The 22,553-nt window shown below is 39.7% G+C and overlaps 1 long non-coding RNA gene across 2 annotated transcripts; it reads right to left on the reverse strand.

The window, feature by feature from the left end:
- Nucleotides 1-905: 905 nt before the first annotated feature.
- On the reverse strand, nucleotides 906-21,916 carry LOC130185075 (uncharacterized). Of its 2 annotated transcripts, none has more exons than XR_008830098.1 (3): nucleotides 20,178-20,346; nucleotides 3,199-6,264; nucleotides 906-2,477 (listed from the first exon to the last, which is right to left on the reverse strand). It is a non-coding gene; the product is annotated as an uncharacterized LOC130185075 (long non-coding RNA). The 2 variants fall into 2 exon arrangements; XR_008830097.1 differs by lacking the exon at nucleotides 906-2,477 and adding an exon at nucleotides 21,846-21,916 and having other exon boundaries at nucleotides 5,757-6,264; nucleotides 20,178-20,313.
- Nucleotides 21,917-22,553: the final 637 nt, after the last annotated feature.

The raw sequence follows: 22,553 nt of genomic DNA on the forward strand, positions 1-22,553 counted from the left end.
GACTTTTTATGCCTTACTATACTATGACTTTTTTATGACTTTTTATGACTTTCTATAGTATGACCTTTTCATGACTTTTTATGCCTCACTATACTATGTCGTTTTTATGACTTTTTATACCTTACTATACTATGACTTTTTCATGAACTTTTATGCCTTACTATACTATGACTTTTTAAATGACCTTTTATGCCTTACTATACTATGTCGTTTTTATGACTTTTTATGGTGTAGTATACTATGACGTTTTATGCCTTATTATACAATTTGGGTTTTATGACTTTTTATGCCTCACTATACTATGTCGTTTTTATGACTTTTTATGCCTTACTATACTATGACTTTTTTATGACTTTTTATGCCTCACTATACTATGACTTTTTTCCACCTTATTATACTGTGTTATTTTTATGACTTTTTATGCCTTATTATACCATGACTTTTTATGCCTTACTATACTATGCCGTTTTTATGACTTTTTATGCCTTACTATACTATGACTTTTTTATGACTTTTTATGCCTTACTATACTATGACTTTTTAAATGACCTTTTATGCCTTACTATACTATGTCGTTTTTATGACTTTTTATGCCTTACTATACTATGACTTTTTTATGAATTTTTATGCCTTACTATACTATGACTTTTAATGACTTTTTATGCCTTACTATACTATGACATTTTAACAACATTTTATGCCTTACTATACTATGACTTTTTTATGACTTTTTATGACTTTCTATAGTATGACCTTTTCATGACTTTTTATGCCTCACTATACTATGTCGTTTTTATAACTTACTATACTATGACTTTTTTATGACTTTTTATACCTTACTATACTATGACTTTTTTATGACTTTTTATGCCTTACTATACCGTGTTGTTTTTATGACTTTTTTATGGCCTACTATACTATGACTTTTTATGCCTTACTATACTATGACTTTTTTATGACTTTTTATACCTTACTATACTATTACTTTTTTATGACTTTTTATGCCTTACTATACCGTGTTGTTTTTATGACTTTTTATGCCTTACTATACTATGACATTTTGATTTTTTATGACTTTCTATACTATGACTTTTTCATGAGTTTTTATGCCTTACTATACTATGACTTTATATGCCTTACTATACTATGTCGTTTTTATGACTTTTTATGCCTTACTATACTATGATGTTTTGATTTTTTATACCTTACTATACTATGACTTTTTTATGACTTTTTATGCCTTACTATACCGTGTTATTTTTATGACTTTTTATGCCTTACTATACTATGACTTTTTTATGACTTTTTATGTCTTACTATACCGTGTTGTTTTTATGACTTTTTATGCCTTACTATACTATGACTTTTTTTATGACTTTTTATGACTTACTATACTATGACTTTTTTTATGACTTTTTATGACTTACTATACTATGACTTTTTATGCCTTACTATACTATGACTTTTTATGCCTTACTATACAATGACTTTTTTAGGACTTTTTATGACTTTCTATAGTATGACCTTTTCATGACTATTCATGCCTCACTATACTATGTCGTTTTTATGACTTTTTATACCTTACTATACTGTGTCGTTTTTATGACTTTTTATACCTTACTATACTATGACTTTTTATGCCTTACTATACTATGACTTTTTTATGACTTTTTATGCCTTACTATACTATGACTTTTTTATGACTTTTTATGACTTTCTATAGTATGACCTTTTCAGGATTTTTTATGCCTCACTATACTATGTCGTTTTTATGAATTACTATACTATGACTTTTTTATGACTTTTTATACCTTACCATACTATGACTTTTTTATGACTTTTTAAGCCTTACTATACCGTGTTGTTTTTATGACTTTTTATGGCCTACTATACTATGACTTTTTATGCCTTACTATACTATGACTTTTTTATGACTTTTTATGCCTTACTATGACGTTTTGATTTTTTATGACTTTCTATACTATGACTTTTTCATGAGTTTTTATGCCTTACTATACTATGACTTTTTATGACTTTTTAAGCCTTACTATACCGTGTTGTTTTTATGACTTTTTATGGCCTACTATACTATGACTTTTTATGCCTTACTATACTATGACTTTTTTATGACTTTTTATGCCTTACTATGACGTTTTGATTTTTTATGACTTTCTATACTATGACTTTTTCATGAGTTTTTATGCCTTACTATACTATGACTTTTTATGCCTTACTATACTGTGTCGTTTTTATGACTTTTTATGCCTTACTATACATGATGTTTTGATTTTTTATACCTTACTATACTATGACTTTTTTATGACTTTTTATACCTTGTTATACTATGACTTTTTTATGACTTTTTATGCCTTACTATACCGTGTTATTTTTATGACTTTTTATGCCTTACTATACTATGACTTTTTTATGACTTTTTATGCCTTACTATACCGTGTTATTTTTATGACTTTTTATGCCTTACTATACTATGACTTTTTTTATGACTTTTTATGACTTACTATACTATGACTTTTTATGCCTTACTATACTATGACTTTTTATGCTTACTATACTATGACTTTTTTAGGACTTTTTATGACTTTCTATAGTATGACCTTTTCATGACTATTCATGCCTCACTATACTATGTCGTTTTTATGACTTTTTATACCTTACTTTACTGTGTCGTTTTTATGACTTTTTATACCTTACTATACTATGACTTTTTATGCCTTACTATACTATGACTTTTTTATGACTTTTTATGCCTTACTATAATATGACTTTTTTATGACTTTTTATGACTTTCTATAGTATGACCTTTTCATGATTTTTTATGCCTAACTATACTATGTCGTTTTTATGAATTACTATACTATGCCTTTTTTATGACTTTTTATACCTTACTATACTATGACTTTTTTATGACTTTTTAAGACTTACTATACCGTGTTGTTTTTATGACTTTTTATGGCCTACTATACTATGACTTTTTATGCCTTACTATACTATGACTTTTTTATGACTTTTTATGCCTTACTATACTATGACGTTTTGATTTTTTATGACTTTATATACTATGACTTTTTCATGAGTTTTTATGCCTTACTATACTATGACTTTTTATGCCTTACTATACTGTGTCGTTTTTATGACTTTTTATGCCTTACTATACTATGATGTTTTGATTTTTTATACCTTACTATACTATGACTTTTTTATGACTTTTTATGCCTTACTATACCGTGTTATTTTTATGACTTTTTATGCCTTACTATACCGTGTTATTTTTATGACTTTTTATGCCTTACCATATTATGACTTTTTTATTACTTTTTATGCCTTACTATACCGTGTTATTTTTATGACTTTTTATGCCTTACTATACTATGACTTTTTATGACTTATTATCCCTTACTATACTGTGAAATTTTTAATAACTTTTTATCCCTTACTATACTATGTCGTTTTTATGACATTCCATGCCTTTCTATGACTTTTTTATGACTTATTATGACTTTCTATAGTATGACCTTTTCAGAGTTTTTATGCCTTACTATACTGTGTGGGTTTTATGAGGTTTTATGCCTTCCTATAGTATGACCTTTTTATGCTGTACTATACTGTGTCATTTTTATGACTCTTATGCCTTACTATACAAAGATGTTTTAATGATTTTTTATGCTTCACTATACTGTGTTCTATGACTTTTCTATGTCTTACTATACAATGACTTTTTTACGACTTTCTATGCCCTTCTATTCTGTTGTTTTTTTGCCTTTAATGCCTTACTATACTGTTACCTTTTATGACTTTTTATGCTTTTCTATTCAATGTTGTTTTTATGACCTTCATAGTTTGTTTAGCCTCTGAAACTCCACAGTCTGAAAGTCCAATCGCAGTTTGTGAGATTTGCAAAACACAACAAGAAAAAACAAGCCAAGATTAACATTTACTTTAACTTCAGCCCAACTCAATAAATATGTTGATATGCTGAATAATGAGCTGATAAGTCTGGATAAATAAAAATAACAAAAGATTATATTGATAAAGGAGGATAAACAACCTTTAATATGGATGGTGATCACACAGTTATGTTTACCTAGTTAAAGATGCAACTGGAATAACATCAACAGTTAGTTATGTTTAGAGTTTAACTAACTACTCTCCAGCCTCTGACACAGAGTGAAAGAGTTCCTTCACTTTTCCAACAGAGGGAGCTCTGACACTTATAATGACTTTCTGGTTTCCAAAGAAACTTTTAATTACATTACTTACTCGGCTTTTGAAAATTGGGGCTGACACAAGACATTCATATACACATTTACATGCCTTGGTGCGTTTAGGGTCCAGCTTGAGATTTGCACATACATGGCCTGGTGTTACATTCCTCTCAGACGTAATCATGCTGTCAAGTGAACTGAATGACACAGAAACACACTGCACTTTGGTGAGAGCGAAAGCATCAGTGCTCTGCTGACCTCATTGAACACTTCTCTGGAGCTACTGCACCGTGCCAGATGCCTGTGGAACGCACGGCAGAAATTTCCAACATTATTTAGTATTGAGACTGACAGCAGCGGTTTGTTTGCCGTGTCGTGTTCGGCCCTGAGCTGCTGTCAGATGGGGCCTGAGGATGGAAGGAATGCAGATGTATTGTTTAAAAGTTGTGTCAGTACCATGTTGAATGATTGTCAGGGGTCGGGGGGGCTGGCTGGAGTGACAAGCGAGTTATTAAACCATGGGGTGTAATGAGAAGTTACTGGGGAGAGTTGCCAGTTTTCTCCTGCCTGCCTGGCTTCACCATCCCATAGTTGATGGAGACAGATAAGATGACACAGTTTTAGCTCGACACATCAGAGCTCTGTTCAACCCACTCAACCCCTAACTTCCTGTTTTCTCCCTCCTGCAGCCTCTGTTGGGATGCTAATCTTCCACTGTCATCATGTTGACTGGCAGCGCTTTGACAGCATGTTACAGCCTGTCGAAAACCGACACAGTGGCATTTCACAGAAAAATGCATGTGATATAAAGCGAGCTTGTTGAGACCGGGATCTCCTGAGAAAGGAAATAAAAAGAGAAAATGTAAGTTTGCAGGGTCGTGTAACGTAAGCGGGCAGATGGTTGTGAGTGTGGGCAATGATACTCCTGAATTCAGTGTATAAACACACCCAGTACGGCTGCAGCCACACACTTTCTTTCATGAGGCTTTCCCCAAATGTCTGGATGCAAGAAATATGAGAGATCAGCGGGAACTGGCCACCTGGCTTTGGTAAACCTTAAAAAACACAACTGTAAGATGGTATGTTTACATTGAGACTTTGAACAGCCAATCGTCTCCACTTTCTCGCTGTGAACAATTTTCCAAGCAGTGGAAAAATTTTCCAAATTTACATTTTGAGCAAGAGATTGACACACTATCTGTCCTCGTACGGAGGTGTAACATTTGTCAGGACTGTTGGTGTGGCATCAAAAGACCGCAGTAAATTATCCCCTGACATCTGAAGCAAGTGGTTCGGTCATATGCTTTGACCCAACTGCTCTCGCGTGAGTAGGAGAGGGCCCACGCAGCAACTGGTCCCTGGACACCCTGGGGTCACGACCCTCGGGTGCTCGGGTGTGTATTTAGAGGTCAGGCTGCGACATTGAAGGCCTGGTGTTCCCCCAACACGGGCCCCTTCATAATCCATCAACACCCCAGTGACGGAAAGACACATGTGCACACTTGTGCGTGAGTGCATTTCTACTAGAATGAGCAACTTTATTTTATTTTATTTTTTTTTAATTGTGTCATGAACTACATGAATGACATCCATAAAAGTTAAACTAATCAATTAACTAAATCTGATTCATTATTTTTAAATAAAAACAAGAATGGTGTGTGGAAGTGATGGTTTGTATCAACCAAAATGACTTATTTTAATCATATTTATGTATTTATATCTAAAATCAACTCCAACAATCGTAGAAATGCTCAGTCTGCATGTTCCACACAGAGTGATTCATGGTGCTTCCTGCAGGATAAATCATGCAGACATGGTTTTACACACACACAGACACACCAACACACACCAGTCCCGCTCAGCCACCTGACCCCCGACACCCTCAGCTGTGATGCTAAACACATTCCAGGGGTGATTCCCACCGGACAAGTTCAACGCTGACAGACACAGATTCCTCCACTGGCATGCCATTAGCAAACCCACCTGGTCCCAAACTCTGCTGCTGCCGCCCCAGGACCTTTCTGACATCCTCAAACAGCCACTGAAACACAGGAAGAGAGTGGATTGATTTAGACACATATAGAGTTTATATTTGTTTCATTTGTGGTTAAAGCTGTGCCCTCTCCCCTGGTTCCTGGTTACACAGCTAATGTCTTGAGCATGTATTTTTGTTCGAGTCACAGATTGTTTTCTCTAGAAATGTGTAGGCAGTGCAGGATGACACACGGCAGCTGCTTCCATTTTTTCATTCTGCTCTCTGGCACGTTCACACGAGCCCAGACGTACGGCACTGCACCAAAGTTATCTTTCGCGGCAGGATGTGCACATCACACGGACAATTCAACATGTAACTCATGCAGACTGGCCCATGTTGCTCAAGATCAATTGTTGAGTTTAATGGCATCTTGCTGAAAGACTAATGTAAGCAACTGTACAATGTTCTCACAGAAGGGAAACAGCTCCTCTGGAAGATTTACTCAATAGAAAAAGCTTCAATTAAAGTCACTTTGGTTTAAACATGCAACATGTAATATCAAAGCCCACAAAGCAATTGACCATTTGCTAAGTTACTATTTCTTTGCCTATCAATATTAATTCTTGGATGACACAAAAGCAGTCTAATTATATGCAGCCAGAGACTGTCAGTTTTGCTGGATGACAACTGTTGCTAGCAGAATTTATCAGCAATAGCTAGCTAACATCAGCTAATTAAGCTAGCCTTAGCTTCATGAGCTGGCCGCTATATTTATAATGTTTCCAGCTGGATCCTTTTAAAATGAATGATGTAGAGCTAGTTAGTTTTAGTATTATAAGTATGATAAGGAAAAATGTCAAATCAAACCGACTGTTAGACCTGTTTAGCTGCTGGAGCTACGTACGTAATTGGAAAAGACAGATTAGATTTATGCTTTATTGTTTGTATTTTTAACAGTACCATAACGTAATGTAAAGTTACATAAATTAGCGAAATAATGTTTGGCTGGTGTTAAATGATAATCGTGAATGGGGCTTTTTAAAATGTATGTTTGAAATTGGAAGTTTGGCCTTGGAAGTAAGCTAGTTAGCCTGACATGCTAACATTTGCTGCTTATGTTAGAGCAGAAAAACACACTGTTTAATCCATTCCTTAAATTCTGTGCTTGTATTGGGGGGGGGGGGGGGGGAGAGAGAGAGAGAGAGTATCAGAGAGGCTGAGTTTGGATGATGGAAGATCAATATGCTGCCGTGCTCACTAACCTCTGATTGGATCATTTCTTCTCAGGGGAGACGTTTGGCTGACATGACACTCAGGTAAATGACTTTTCTTTAACTTTTCAACCCATCATTGTTTTGTTTTTTTTTAAGCACATGAATTTGTTGCGACATTATTTATGAAAGTGGAAAACAAGCATGTGAACTTTCACCACAGGTGGCCAAGTGCGTTAGCCAACAAGTCACTTGATGTGTGTGTGCGGGGTGGTTACAGCGTGTCACCGTGATGATGATCAGTGATGGGTATCTATGCTGACGAGCCCGCAGCAGCTTCCCTTTTCTCCTTCCTGGGGATGAGATGTGTTCTATGATGGGAAATCCAGGTCACCTGCCCACTCAGCCCCCTAACTTGAACCCGAATGTGGCCATGCATCCACTCACGTAGGCACACATAAACACACACACGAATCTGTGTGTGTGGTTGACAGCTGTTAACATCTGAATTAATGAAAATGTTGAGACCTTTAGAATTCATTCAACATCCTCCACTTACTTTGCTTCTCCTCTGCAACTGAAACCAGTAGGTGTATCCACCTTTTCATTCTGACATTGGGAGCTCAAAAGAAACGAGTAACAAAAGGCACACAGGTTCTGACAAGCTCTGAAAGTTGGTATAATAATTCATCATTGTTTACAGGATACCTCAGGAACATTTGCAACTGTCTTCAGCTGGTGAGGAAATGATTTATAATTAACTATAGCAGATTATTAACTTTAGGCTTTAGAGACAGAAAGAGTTTCATTTATTTGTGTGTGTGGGAAAAACGGTGAAGTTGGCTTTGAAAATGACTAAAGATATGTCAATTATGAGTAGAGCTTTTCCCAAAGGCTCCGGTGTCCAAGCTTATTGTTGCCTGTCCAACTGACTGATGAGCCAAGAAAAACAGGAATGAAAGAGAAAACCTCTTTTTTTTTTTGTCTTTGCCTTCCAATATGTAAAACCTTCTGGCAGTCGAACTGGTTTCTACTTTTTTATGATAAAATCTCTGTTGTTTTTGGCTTCACTTGACAGTGTTACACTTAGAGCATCAAAAAGGAAAGAGTAGGTGACATGTTGTAGAAGTCAAAGTCAAATCTTGTACAGAGGTAATGTACAAGATTTATTTATCTAATGAGACATCTTGACATCCACAGACATGTTTTAATCTCAGAGCACAAACCATTTTCTCTCAGTCTTGATGTGGCTCTGTGATAATAATAATAATAATAATAATATTAAACGTTATTTGTATAGCACCTTTCATACATAATTACAGCTCTAAGTGCTTTACAGAAGAAAATAAAATCAAATATACAGGTAATAGCAGCAAAAATTAGGGGCAATATAATAAATAAAAGGGCAATAAAAGAATATAAAAAACAGTGTTGTTAATGATGATGGAAGCACAACCACAACGGTGCTAAAATGTCACATTAAAACTATCTGGTCCTGGATTTTGGCCAAAACAGAGTCACATAAAAGGTGTTAAACTGTTATAGGACCAATACTGTTTAACTCAGAGGATGCTGAAATCCTGAAGCCTAATATTCAGAGAGCAGAGAGAAGCTTTTATTTCAGATGTGTGAAGGTATTTTATTGTGTTTGCATGTTTTACATGCTCTGCAGGCTTTCGTGCGCATGTGTCTGCAGTGCCCTTTTAATCCCTTTAGAGAAGGGATTGAGTATCGCCCCGTATACCTCCTTCACCCAATACCTCAGCACACGTGTTCACAGCACAATGAAGACATTGAGTGGAGCCATCATCCCCCTGCACCACTGGTACCCATAAATCTTCCCCATGGTTCAGAGAATTCCTGCAGACAGTGTGGACCTCACTCTCATCTGATCCGATCACACACACACACACACACACACACACCAGCACGCAAACACTGAAGTGATTTTGCCACCGACTTCATGATGATATCTTTTGGAAGTTTATCACCTTGAGAGTAAAAACAAAAAAAAGAGAAAATGTTCATGTTAACAGTTGGAACAAATGTTGACAATAAAGATGTCGGATAGGACCTGAGCGGCAATAAATCATCTTAAAGGAGATGACGAGGCCCTCAGTGTGCGAGGCTGTCCGGCACGTTCAAGTGGTCACGGACTGAAATGGATTTAACCAGCCAGCTCTCAGCTGTAAGCAGAGAAAGTCACAAATCAATCCAAGCTACGCTGTTCAAACAAAGCCAACTCTATTTCATCTGTCCTCAAGACATACACTCTTTTAAACACACACACACACACACACACACATACAAACACATACACATACACCAAACACATGCAACCGTACACACACTGCTTGGCAGCAAAGCCTCAATCACACGATACAAAAATCCCTCACACGCTGCACCAGCTATACGGGATCTTTTCCACTGAATTCTTTCTTTTGTGCAACTTTGGGAAAAGCCGTGGTCTTTTTAAGCCTCTGACTTTATGAGAGGAGTCATGTGAAAGGGAAGTAAAACAGGCTACAAGTTCAAATAAACCAAATCTGTTTGAAGTATGAGTAGCTATAAATCACCTATGTCAATGCAAAATATATTCTCTGACCACAGCTCAGTGACATGTAAGTGATGTTTCAATCGAATGTGGTCTATCTCAAGGTCCGCGCTCTGTCTTCCCTCAGTGTGTGTGTGTGTGTGTGTGTGTGTGTGTGTGTGTGTGTGAGAGTGTGTGAGTGTGTGTGTGTGAGTGTGAGAGTGTGTGTGTGTGTGTGTGTGTGTTAATGAGTGTTAAAAGTGGCATGGCGAAATACGCTTGGTGATGTATTGACGACTCTGCAGCTACTGTAGTTCAGTGAGCTAAATGCTAACATGCTAGCCACCTGATTGATAACTAATCAGTTAAAATAGCTCGTGAGCCTCTTTGTATTTTCTCTGTACTTTGCCGTTCACTCCTCCCTGGCATTTGCACTCAGGTCTACCTGTCGTCTGAGTGTTACTGAAGAGGGGGAAAAGCTCTCTGCCCTAACGAATTAGCAGCAATAGCTTGGAGAGGAAACAGCTAACAAGGTGGCTAACTGCAGGCTAGCTGGTGTACTTGGTCACTAAAGCTGTTCAGGAGCCTTTGTAGTCGTCATAAACCACGAGGGCCGAACTGAAATTAGATAATCTGTCGCCTAGCAACCTTTACAAGATGTAACTTTGTTTTTTAAAACAAAAACTTGAGGTTTTAAGGCACTTTTCTTTTTAACAGTTGCGCCGTCAGCTGTTTAGCTGAGCTGAAAGCCAATACTTACATTTAAAAGTGTAAACACCGGGCTCCCTGTCAGTATTCTTCGCTGCCATATTATTTTCATTACGTCACGCTATGAATCTTGGGATAGGTTGGGCCACGAAGGATCCACCCGTTGCGGCCTCTGGATGCAGCCCCTTGAAATGGGACAGAGTTCAACTGTCAGTCAGCAAGCTTGTTAGCTTAATTGCTAACATAAAACAAGTTCACATAGTTTATTCATAAAGCTTATTTACACTGGTGACTCCTGTTTCATAACTGCCTGCAAACCATTCCTCTTATGTGGAGCAGTTTAAACACTGACAGAGAAGATTAAATAAAGATTGATGGTGCAACTCAGGTAATAAGCTACAACAACTTCCTCCTCCAAATTTACTTCACCCCTGAGAGTGAACCCACTAATTGTGACCGCTCTATTGGAATTAATTGATATTAGTGTTATTATTGTTGCTAATTATATTGTATATATTTTGAATCTATTAGTTTCTCATCATTTTTATGTAGTCACATTATTTTCTTGTATATTTTATTTTCTATTTAATTTTGTGATACTTCTACATACTTGGGTGAAGGCTTTAAATAAACTGGGTTTTTTATTTGTTTTATTTGTCATTTTAAATTGTGCAAAAATAAATAAATGAAAATAATGAATGAATCTCACTGTTAAAAAGCTGGTGTGACCAGAGCTCGAGAGTTTTGAGGGAACATGTATGTGCTGTACATGTGTCAGTGTGTTTCATTGTGTGAGCCTGCACAGTACAGTTCATTTTGTGCACATGTGAGTGAGGAGACTGTGATTAGAGGGTGGCACTGCAGTGTTCCCTTTGGGCCAGTTCACCCTGTTATTTTCCCCTCATCAGCCCGTGCTCTCAATAGGGAGGGTGGGTCCGTGACCTCCCTCCCACGCACAACCACGGGAGAGGGAGGCACCCGTTTCATACACAACCCTCTCAAGTGTCCGCAGAGGCACTTTGGAGTTCACGGGGCCCCCCCCCCCCTCCAGGCCTCCAGGGCCCCCGGCAGAAACTCCACGCAGCTCATAAAGTCGAGCTTATCGATGCCCTGGGCCTCGGAGCTGGATCCTCCGCTCTCTCTCCTCCTCCTCCTCCTCCTCCTCCTCGCTGTCACACAGACAGTTAACACGGACTCATCACCGTCCTCCATCTGGACTCACTGAAGTCATCAAAAACTGATGAACTGGTGACACCGAGTCAGGGTCAAGGCAGGCAAAACTTTTAGGGATTTGGGCTCATTTCCCTTTAACTTCAGCAGATAAATTAAAGAGATAAAGAGAAGCCAAGCGGTGACACAAGTAATATGTCTTGAAAGCTTTTTTTGGCATCCTCGCTTCCCTTCACTTTTATACCATCTTTTTTTTTCCCCTCTTCCTCTGGCTCTTTTTTTTTTCCCCCCGCTGTCTCTCCCTCCCTGTTTCCCACCCACAGCATTCAGAAACCCTGAAAGGAAGGCACCACCGTAAAACAAACAGCCCAGGGCCTTGTTTAAGCCGGGTCGCCCCTGTGAAGGAAGGTGAACCATCTGAACCGGGGAGAAGGGGAAAAAAAAACAACAATAAAATCTGCAGTGGAATGCACACAGTGGACACCGTCCTGCTGAAAGTCTGAGGTCTGGGTTCATTAAACTTTAAAGAGAGCAAAACAACGCGGGACAGTAGAGACGCTATGCAGCACAATGACTGGCAAACAATGCTGCGGTCCCGCTGTCTGCACTTGGCGGTCTGATTCCCCCAGCAGAACAAAAAAAAAAAACGGTTCAGACTACCAGAGTTTCCGATTCTTTTTGTTTTTTAAGACGGACGCTGAGAGACTTTGAGTGGGCGGGAACCAGAAACCACAGAGTCAGGACTGGCAGCGCACCAGAACGGCTTCAGACAGAACAAAACAATGCATGTGGTAGAACTGACAGTGATCTGGACAATTTCTCCTTGTGCTTTGCGTCACAATTCTCCCTCATTGCAGCAGTTGACCTGTTGCAAGTTAATCACAGTAGTAATGACGCTCTTTTGTCGTATTCGTCAGATATCGTTTTAATGATGACTATTGACGCCGAGCAAGAATAGTGTCAATCTGAGGGATGACGTTATAACACAAAAGATATTTTATCACTTTGCATGATAAAAACGTACACGACCAAGGGTTTGAAACGTGCCCAGTGAAGTGCTGTTTCTCATCAGCACATCAAACCACAGGGTTTCTATTTAGCTCAGAGGGACAGATTCACCCCCTGCAGTCAGAATAGATTACCATGGTAAATGGAGGGGTTTTCACCTTCAGGCGTGGTAGCCTCACCACAGGACACTAAGTATATGCTCTTAACTGAGGCCATCTAGTTACACATAGTTAAATATCACAGTAAAAGAATATTCTGGCTTGGGTAGAAAGCCATTAAATCTGCACCCCTCAATGTTTTTACATTACCGATGGACAACATGACTTTGTTTAACGTGAAATGTGTCACTCGTGTTTATTTCCGGCTAAATCAGTCCCCCCCCCTCGGCTCTGCTTGGTCTTTCAGCTGATTGCTTTGGTTTTATGGCATCGTTACTGTTTTGATTTAGCCTCACCGCTCTCATCAACCTAGTTTCGAGAAGCGGGGAGCTTATTTCCGAGAAAACAGCTGTGATTAACCCGCTGCACAAAATCTGCTCAGCAACAGAAGAAAGAGTTAGTGACTAGCTGGTGAACGTATGGAGGGCACAGGAGCTCAAGAACCACATATTTCTCTCAGGAGTTAGCGGAGGTCGAGAGCTTAATTCTGGTATCATCAGACGTTTATTTGCAAATGGTTTGCTAACACGTTAGCCACAAGAACTTTATACAAAAATGATATGACAGTGAACTGTTAAAAAAACACATATGGGTCTTTTGCATGATGCTGAGTTAATGCACCGGAAACTGAGTTTAATCTTTAACTAACTAACTAATTAATCATGTTTTATTTTATCATTATAAGGGTATAATAGGTGTCGGGAAGAATAGTGTCATATCTGATGGCAAGAAGGAACCTTCAACCCACACATCATTCAGTGCATCATGTTATAACCAAAGCCAATTATTTTAACTATATAATCAACATTTAAAAGAAACAGATACTTTTATTGTTGGCATAAAAATAATAATGACAACATCCAAAGAAATACAATGGTATGGATCAGTGGAGCAGAGGATTTATCACATTTTTCCACTTATTATTCTCAATAAAAAAAGAATAAAAAGACATGTGTCTTTTTTGGAAATTATTGGCCACTTTTGTCACTTTTAAAAAGTGATGAAAACCAAGTCAGCTCTGGTTTCATCCAATGTATTCAAACATATACCCCCACGGTCAGAGCAAACATTCCTGCCACAGCAGTTCCCAGACTCCCACTGCTCCAGAGCTTTCAAACATCACAGGAAACACTACAATATTCTCCAGAAACACCAGAGGAAAACACTCTAAAGAACGCTCTGTGCACTCGGCGGTCGGAGAAAGACACTAAAGGAGTTGATGAGGAAAACGACACATAAGAATGTTCCTCTGTGAGAATGATGTATTATCCTTTCAAAGAGACAGCGTATACAAAGCCTGCATTTTAGCATTTCTGATAGATATCTAGCATGCAGGGACACTTCTGGGGAAACTATGTTTATTAACTTTTCAGCCTCACACACACACACACACACACACACACAGCACACGTACAACAGCGGGTTCCCATGCAGACAAAGAGAAAGGAAATGGCTTAAACAAACAAAAAAGAGATGCGACATATATACATGAGATTGAGTGTCAGTTTTGCCACCTTCAGATTCAAACCACAGAGCAAATGGCACACTGTCTGTCGTCTGACTATGAAAGATGTGGCTGAAAGTTGATATGTGACTGAAGCAGAGAAACTAATCTGGGTCAAACCTCAGCCAATGCTGCTCGTGCCCACAATGTTTGCAAACCAGCTCATGAGGGGCTTCACGTCGTTTTTGGTGATGTTGTGTGTGATAATAATGATGTAGCTCCAGTCTGTGACTTCTGAACCGTCAGTAATCTGGATTTACAATGTCAAGACGCTGAGGTTAGTGCAGACACAGCTTCCCACAGTATGCTGTGATAACGTCCTCCGGGCATCGGCTCGTAATGCAGCCCGTTGAGGCTGCGCTTGGAGGTATTCATGGGCAGTTTTTAAGGAGGAAACATGGTGCCTGTTAACATCATAGCGGAGATGATGGGAATACAAATACATGTCGAGGCGAAAGGCTTACATCACTTATGAAAAAGAAAACTGCAGAGAGCCAATAAGAGCACAGACTTCGGGGTTTTGACGCCATCCAGACCGCTGTTCTGTTTCTCACTGCGTGTGTGCCAATAGCTTATTGTTTCCCCATACACAGAGTGTTTGACTCACTATTAACCCAGTGCAGTTTATTCAAGGACGTCATCACCATATTTACCAAACTGAGAATGGGAGGCCAGTTTTCTTACACGAGCTGTTCCAGAGAAGAAACACGACCTGTTTGTAGTTGCTGACTTATCTTATCAGGAATCACACGCTCTGTTTAGTATCTACTTCAAAAGCGGCAGAAAACAGGTTCACGGCATATGTTGGATTACTCCGGCCCTGCGTGCTCATACCTGTCACCTCTAATGCGATTTTAATATCCAGTGGTTGCCAATCAGAGGCACTTGCCGCCTGCCCCAGGGGCCACTTCTGTGGGCACCAGGGGGTTTGACAGATAGTTACCTCAAGTATTGAGTCTACCTGTTGGAAAGGTTAACTAAAAGTAATGGATACATGGTTGAAACGCCCTGCGTCTGTCACGCCAAGTGGTGGAGCTACAAAATGCAAATGTGAGCAAACTGACCAAAACTCAGATGGTTCAGTTGTATGAGAAAATATATATTTATACACGTAATTGTGTTTAATAACATTCAATTCAGGTTGAATCCACTTTGAATATGGCTGGTTTTTTGAAAGTCTCAAAATGAAAAACGTCTTAATGCATATTTTTGCTGCCAGTAATTTATATACGTGTCTCCAGAACATCAACTTCTCAGGAGTAAAGAGAGTAAAGAGAAAAACTGCAGCGCTAATGTGCGTTTTAGAGTTTTCTCGTCATAACAATGAGCTGCATCTGCGGTAAATACATCAGCTGTTGATGAGAAATGACCTCATTAAGGCAGAGACAGCTTACTGCGAAAGATGATTGTGCGCCACTGCTGACAGCTGACCCCATACCCACAGCTACCACAGGCCTCTGCAGGAGTGAGCAGGGCTCAGTGTGTTGGTATCCGTTTTAAACCAGAAGACTGCATGTCCTCACGAGGATAGAAAAGGCAACGAGAGGCCTTGTTTCAAGTGACGATTTAAAATCAACAATAACACAACACACACACACACTCTTTAAGTGTCAGCTGTCATGAATGTTGAATGTGAAAAGCTGTGTATAAGAGTAAAAAAAATCTTGAACCTCCGATCTTACGTAACTGAGATAATTAAAAGTTACTCAAGATGATCATATCTACTAAAAAAAATGTTGATTTTTGTCATGGACACGCACGATGAGGGATGATGGGACTTGGTTGGACAAGGCTATGAGAGCAGTGACGAGGGATTCCTCAGGGCTCAGACCTCGGGTGTGAACATGTTTTATTTTCTAGTAAACGTCGAGCAGCTGAAACTGACAGGAGAGAAAAGAAAGACAGGCCGAGCAAGTGAAAGGTGAATTGTTAGTAAGAGAAAAGAGTTTCGGTTTCTTGTTCCATCTCCATGGTACTGAAGAGTGTTTTCTCCAGACCTGGCCCTGCGCCTATCCAAACACCCCCCCCCTCCCCGGTCTGTCCCTTCCCCTGACCCCGCAACCCTTCCACCGACCCCCAGATGTCACACAAGGCCACAGCTGCATCCCAAAGTCTGAGGAAAAAAAATAGTCTGTGCAAAGGCTGAGCAGGGCACTTATAGATAATTTGGAGGACCTTCATGTCCACTTGCCTCCGAGTGCAGTGTTTCTGCCCTGTCACCCCACGGCTCCTTTTTTCTTGGAGGAGGGGGGGGGGGGGAACACGAGGGTTGGATCGAGTTTATATCTGCAGCTGGGAGGTCAGCTTTCCTCTGGGACAATGTGAGGATATGAGTGTTTGATGACAAGTAACGATAAGGGACTCCGTGTGTGTTTGTGTGTGGGGGATGTGAAGGGTAATGGGTACAAGGGCAGACAATCTCTTTTCCACTCCCCCTTTTACTTTTTTCTCTTTCTGAAGACTGTAGCCACGGTCTTTCTGTTTTACTGAAACAGTGAGACTGCAGATGGGATCTCTTTCTTCTGCTTATCAAAACAGCCAAACCCCATATCTATTTAATGATCTGCTGATAGTGTGACGATATGAGCGAGTGTCTGCACCATATTTTACTTTATTCCTCCCTTAAACTAACACGTTACACAACTTCTTGTCATGTAAAATTCTTGCACTCACACCACAGACTATATTGTAAATGCAGAAATACAACTTAAACAACTGCACCCTGTCTCCGGACATGAGTATATATATATATATATATATTTATAAACGTCCCAAAACAGTTGACACATTTTTATTAGCATGAATTATCTCATGGTATCTTACTCTCTTTGGTCCTGAAAAAGCTTCTCATTGCTGCATCTTGGCCACTTCCTGCTTATCACCTTTTATGAATGTGCACAAATACTGCAAGGATGACACTATGAGTCAAAGTTAAACCAGGAAGTCAGTCTGTACAATGGGGGTAATTACAATGAATCAGTGAGCTTACTGTTTGTCTGTTTCCTCTTACAAATAAATTGGACTAACCTCGATGTTTGGCCATGACGCTATGCGTCTTTCAGCAATCGCTTTGGTGCGTACGGTGTTATCACCAACAATGGAGCTGATGGTTGAAGCTCTAAAAATAACAAGACTAAGATTTTACAGCCATGCTAGCAATTAGCCTGTTAATGTTCACCATCATGCACGTGCTAATTAGCACCAAACACAAAGTAGAGCAGAGGCTCATTCGTTTTTCAGTTATTTGGCCATAAACCAAAGGACAATTAAGACTGATTCATCATCAGGGCACCATTAATATTTTTACCAAATTTGATGGCGATTCATACAATATAAAAGTTATTGAGCTCTTTCAGAAAAAAATACAAAAAAGTCAGTCTCATGGTGGCGTTAGAGGGAAAGTCAGGGGATCACAAAAAGGCAGTAGGACTGTTTGTAGTGTCAAACATAAAATGTCACAATAGTTTGGACCAAACTGTTGTGTGACCAGCAGAACTGGTTTTGCCATCCATAGATCGGTGCCGTAAGTTAAAAATAAACCTTAAAACTGCTTCACTCAACTGGAGGCGGGTTAAAGTGGTAGCAGGACCAGCTCAGGCTTTGTAGCTGTCAGCCAACCTGACCTTTAGGGGCTGAGACAACAAACAGTGACAGAAATAGCACAGGTCACACAGCTGAACGTGAGGGAATAAACCGCTTCCTGTTTCGTTGAGCCCGTCTTCTCTGTGCCCCTCACTGAGTGAAAATAACGATCTCTTTCTCCGCGATGACGAAGATCAAACTTGTCAAACTGTTTCAAAGTTGACTTGTCAAGAGCTGGATGAGCAATGAGCAATCAAAGCCAGTTTCCCAGTCACATTGTAATCTGTTGTTTCAACGTGAACTGAAAATAAACTGGTATCCTGGCTGTTAAAGAGCTTTTTAAGGGCTGCTCTTGCTCCTGGGTTGACCTCAGGCCGCAGATTTGCAAACTGTTTACACTCACATGCTATGTGGCTTCTACATGTGCGCCCAAAACTCCATGAATCAAATTACAGAACAGTTCTCACGAATTGTGGAAGTTGTGAGCGTCGCTGCCACAACAAAACAAAATAAAAAGAGAAAAAAAAGAGAGTCAGTCTTCAGGGATGGTGCACAGTTTATGGTATGTACCTGCCCTGTTTCCTGTGCAATCAGAGGAAATGAAGAGGGCTCATCTGTGGTCAGCGAGGCCATGTGTTTCCTGATCTGCTTTCCATAATGAGCAAACACGTATCCCACTGCAGGCATTTATCTGCTCCCAGAGCCCACATCAAGGCCTCAGGACTGTCCTCCAAACAATGGGCTCAGGAATCCCACTCTCCGCTCTACAAGAAATCAGGCGCTCATTTAGATAGCTGTATCTCCGTCTAGACACACGAGGCATGCCGGTGGTATCACTTGTTGAAACAGTGCAGTGTTAATTGCTATTAGGGTGACTCTGGGTGAAACAACAAACACAGAGCAGGGAAGAGGAATTTTACACATTGTTTTAAGAGGATTTGCAGATTAAACCTCTGATTAGCGGTGTTTGCTGTCTACTGTGTCTGAGATCTGAACCCAGGTGTCTTTGTAGAAGGTAAAACATTTACATATTCTAATGAAAAGAGCAGAGGAAATAGAAACCTCACTAGCTCGGGATGCCAGCTTCCGTCATGAGGGGATTTTTTTGTGATCAAATGGATCAGCGCTACAAATCTGGCAGGTCAAGAGACACCCACGGGATTCCAGACCTTCACAGTCAGAACAAAACTATTAGATAATGACTTCCTGTCAAAATGCATTGCAAGAACTGTTACCAATTCCTTTCATTTCCTGTCTCATCTTTCATGTAGACTTGTAAAAAAACAAAAAACAAAAAAATCCCAGTGGACAGTGTCCAAAATCCAAGAGCCGATCTGTGTTGTTTGGTCATAATGGGTTGAACCCCTTGTGACCGGCCCCACGCCGCAGAGACGTTAAAGGAGACGAGAGGGCAGGAAAAGGAGGTGTGGGTGGAGGAGGTTAAATGTGGGCCCTCTGTGAGGAAAGATCTTTTGTTTTTTTTGAAGTCGTGTTGTGCAGACTGGGTAATTCTAAGACTCCAGAGTTTTACTGTAATCTTTTGCAAAGTGAGAACCCTTATGTGGTTAACCACCCATTACCGTCACACTGCCGCTGCTCTTGACTTAAAACCAGCTGATAGAAACAGGAAAGAAAAAGTCTGGCCTTTGATACGACATTTTATATTTCTCATTCGAATTTGCCCTATTTATAATATGTAGTAAAACGGGACGACTTAAACCATTGTGGTGGTTGCAAAGATATGCAAAGATACTAAAGCGGTAAAGTGTGAGGTTCTTTATGTGCAATACACTCGTGTTAACCATAGTGGCTGAGAGGATGCAGAAATACCATGTGCATTTTAAGAGGAAATTACTTACAGCTAATAGCAACAGGCCCTCAAACCACAGTACTGAGAAGCCTATTCCTCATTTAGTTTCAGAGCCTTCTCCATAGTAAATCTTACACAAGTAAACAACACTGGAAGATATCCATCAATTATCCACATATAGTCTTGGAGTACAGCCAAATTTCCTTTGTGATGCAACCTGACAACCCTTCAGAGCAGAACAGCAACGACTGTAAACAGTGAAGTCGTGGGAAAAAAAAAACCCAGACACACCCACCTCAGAGTGGGGCGCAGCGACGGCAGAGTGATGCTATTAACGTCTCCATTCCTTCATCAGACAGGCATGCAAGGGCCAGGAAGACGTCTCGTGCAGCCTCAACACCACACGGCGAAAACAGGCACGAGGGCTCCCGCTGTGAAAATGACAGAGACAGAGAGAGAGAGAGAGAAAAGGGGCAGAGGTGTTTACCAAACTTTTAACTTTTGCCATATTTATGCGTCACTGGGAAATGAAAGGAAATATGAGAGAGAGAGAGAGAGTCATATAAAAAGCACAGTGCCCTTCCGGCTGTCGTCTGAGTTTATTAAATGTCATGTTGTGCAACGTGCAAAAAAGTAAAAGGTTGACGTATCTCCCCTTTTCTGTCAAACTGTGAGACTGGTCAGACTACGAGGTCGTGACCTACCTCAGTTGTCGGGCCAAAAAAAAAAGAAAAAGAAAAGAGAAAGAAAAAGAGAGAAGAAAAGAAAAACATGTTGTGTTTGAGATGGCCAAAAACGGACAGAATCGCACAGTGTGTGGGAGCCTTTAAATAGTTTTTATGACAACTTGAACAAACATGGAGGAGGGTACGGGTCTCTGAGCTTCTTTCTGCCTTTAATGTCTGAGATATTTGGGGCCTGCCTGATTAAAATAATCAATATTTTCCAGATGTAAAAACTATTTCTATAGTTCACTTAAGGCTGCTGCACCTAGTGAGTTTAGCTAAAATGAACTTTGTCGTGTGTTAGCTTTGTTCACTTTCCCCTCAGTTGTTGTTAGCTGGCTGACTGCCCGGTTAGCCGTGTTAGCTTTGGCTTCTTCCTCGTGTCTATTCCCCTCTTCTTCTGTTCTGTTTTTGATGTGTATCTTATTTTTTTAAAGAAAACATTTATATTTTCTTTAACCAGCCAAGTGAAGCATGTGTGCAGAGTCTCTCTCTGTTCTGCACATTTATAAAATGAATTCACACGTTTATGGCTACTTCTCGTTTGTAGCTGCAGCCACACTACTACACTTTAGTTTTAAAAAGCATCTCTTTTGCTACATTTACATTGTAAATTTCTCCTGTTCATTTATTCCTGGCGTCCAAACTACTCCAGAGTTTTTGTTTCCTAAAAACGGAGAGTTTTGGAAACGCAGCCAGATCTGTTTTAGTTGGGAAACTCCGGGGTTGCATTTTTACGGCACTTGAAATGTAATTTATTTTCAGATGTTGCACACAGAATTTTTTAGAAAAACAAGGTCAGTGATAGTGCCTCGTTTTTTGGAGACAAAACAGCTCAATTAAGAACATGCAGCACATTAACTGTTGTCTGCAGGAAACTGGTTTCCATGTGAAAAAAGTCCAAACATGATGGGCACAGAGGAAATACATCAGATGGGAGAAAAAACAGGAAACTTTGACCTGATAATGCCGAGTGTTTACTGGCCTCTACACATTAAGAGGTCAGGAAAGATAGGTAGCCTTACATTCTGGTCAGATTACAGGCTGATATCGGCTTATCTAACACAAGATATACAAAGATCCTGAGGGAAACCTGTTTTTCACTTTTTTAAAAAGGTTCCCACAGTCTCTCAAAGATCAACATGGGTTTGTCTGAGCTTATTCAAAGACTAAGTAATGAAGAGCCATTAATTAACATTACCAACATGCAACCTTTAAAAAACAAAAAAATGACTCACAGTTGTTCATTATCAATGTTAATTCCATCACTTCACTCCACCTCAGAAAGCAACCTGCACGATGTCCTGAGCGCTGCAGGCAAAAGGAATTCACACATTTTCTTAAGCACAGGTTAGAAAAACAAGTGCAGGCTTAAGTGCGATGTTTTGTGGTGTGCAGCATCAAACACCTGCCCCACCCAGAAAGTTAAATTATTTGCAAAAAGCACTTGCGCGCATCAGTCATTGCACACAGTGCATACACTGCAGTGATGCACCTGCAACACAAAAATGAGAAATCCCAAAGGATACACATGCATTAACGAGAGGAACGGTACTGGTCAAGGATGAAGAACGTAATTGCAACATCATTTACTTTGTAATTTCTGTTTCAAGCCATTTTATTAGTTTTAAAGCTACAGAACAAATGCATGAAGTAAAACATCTGGTCTGTGTGAACGAGTTGCTGTAGATGTTGGCTTAAATATAATTTCTTGATCCGTTCAGTCGTCATGACTCGTTCGCCAAAGGGCTCGGCCAACCTGCCTTTTTACATCTGCGGTACAGCTGAGTGGTGTCTTTCTACCGGGCACGTGGTAACCACAAAGTGAAAGCACTGTTTACCGCTGTGAGGGCAGCTTGACCTTTGTGAATGAGCGGGAGTCCTACACCACGGGGAGGAGATCTGACAGATGTCTGTTGTCGGGTGGAAACCAGAGCAGCGCTGCA

This window comes from Seriola aureovittata, chromosome 17 (genome assembly GCF_021018895.1).
Source record: "Seriola aureovittata isolate HTS-2021-v1 ecotype China chromosome 17, ASM2101889v1, whole genome shotgun sequence".
Lineage (NCBI taxonomy): Eukaryota > Metazoa > Chordata > Actinopteri > Carangiformes > Carangidae > Seriola > Seriola aureovittata.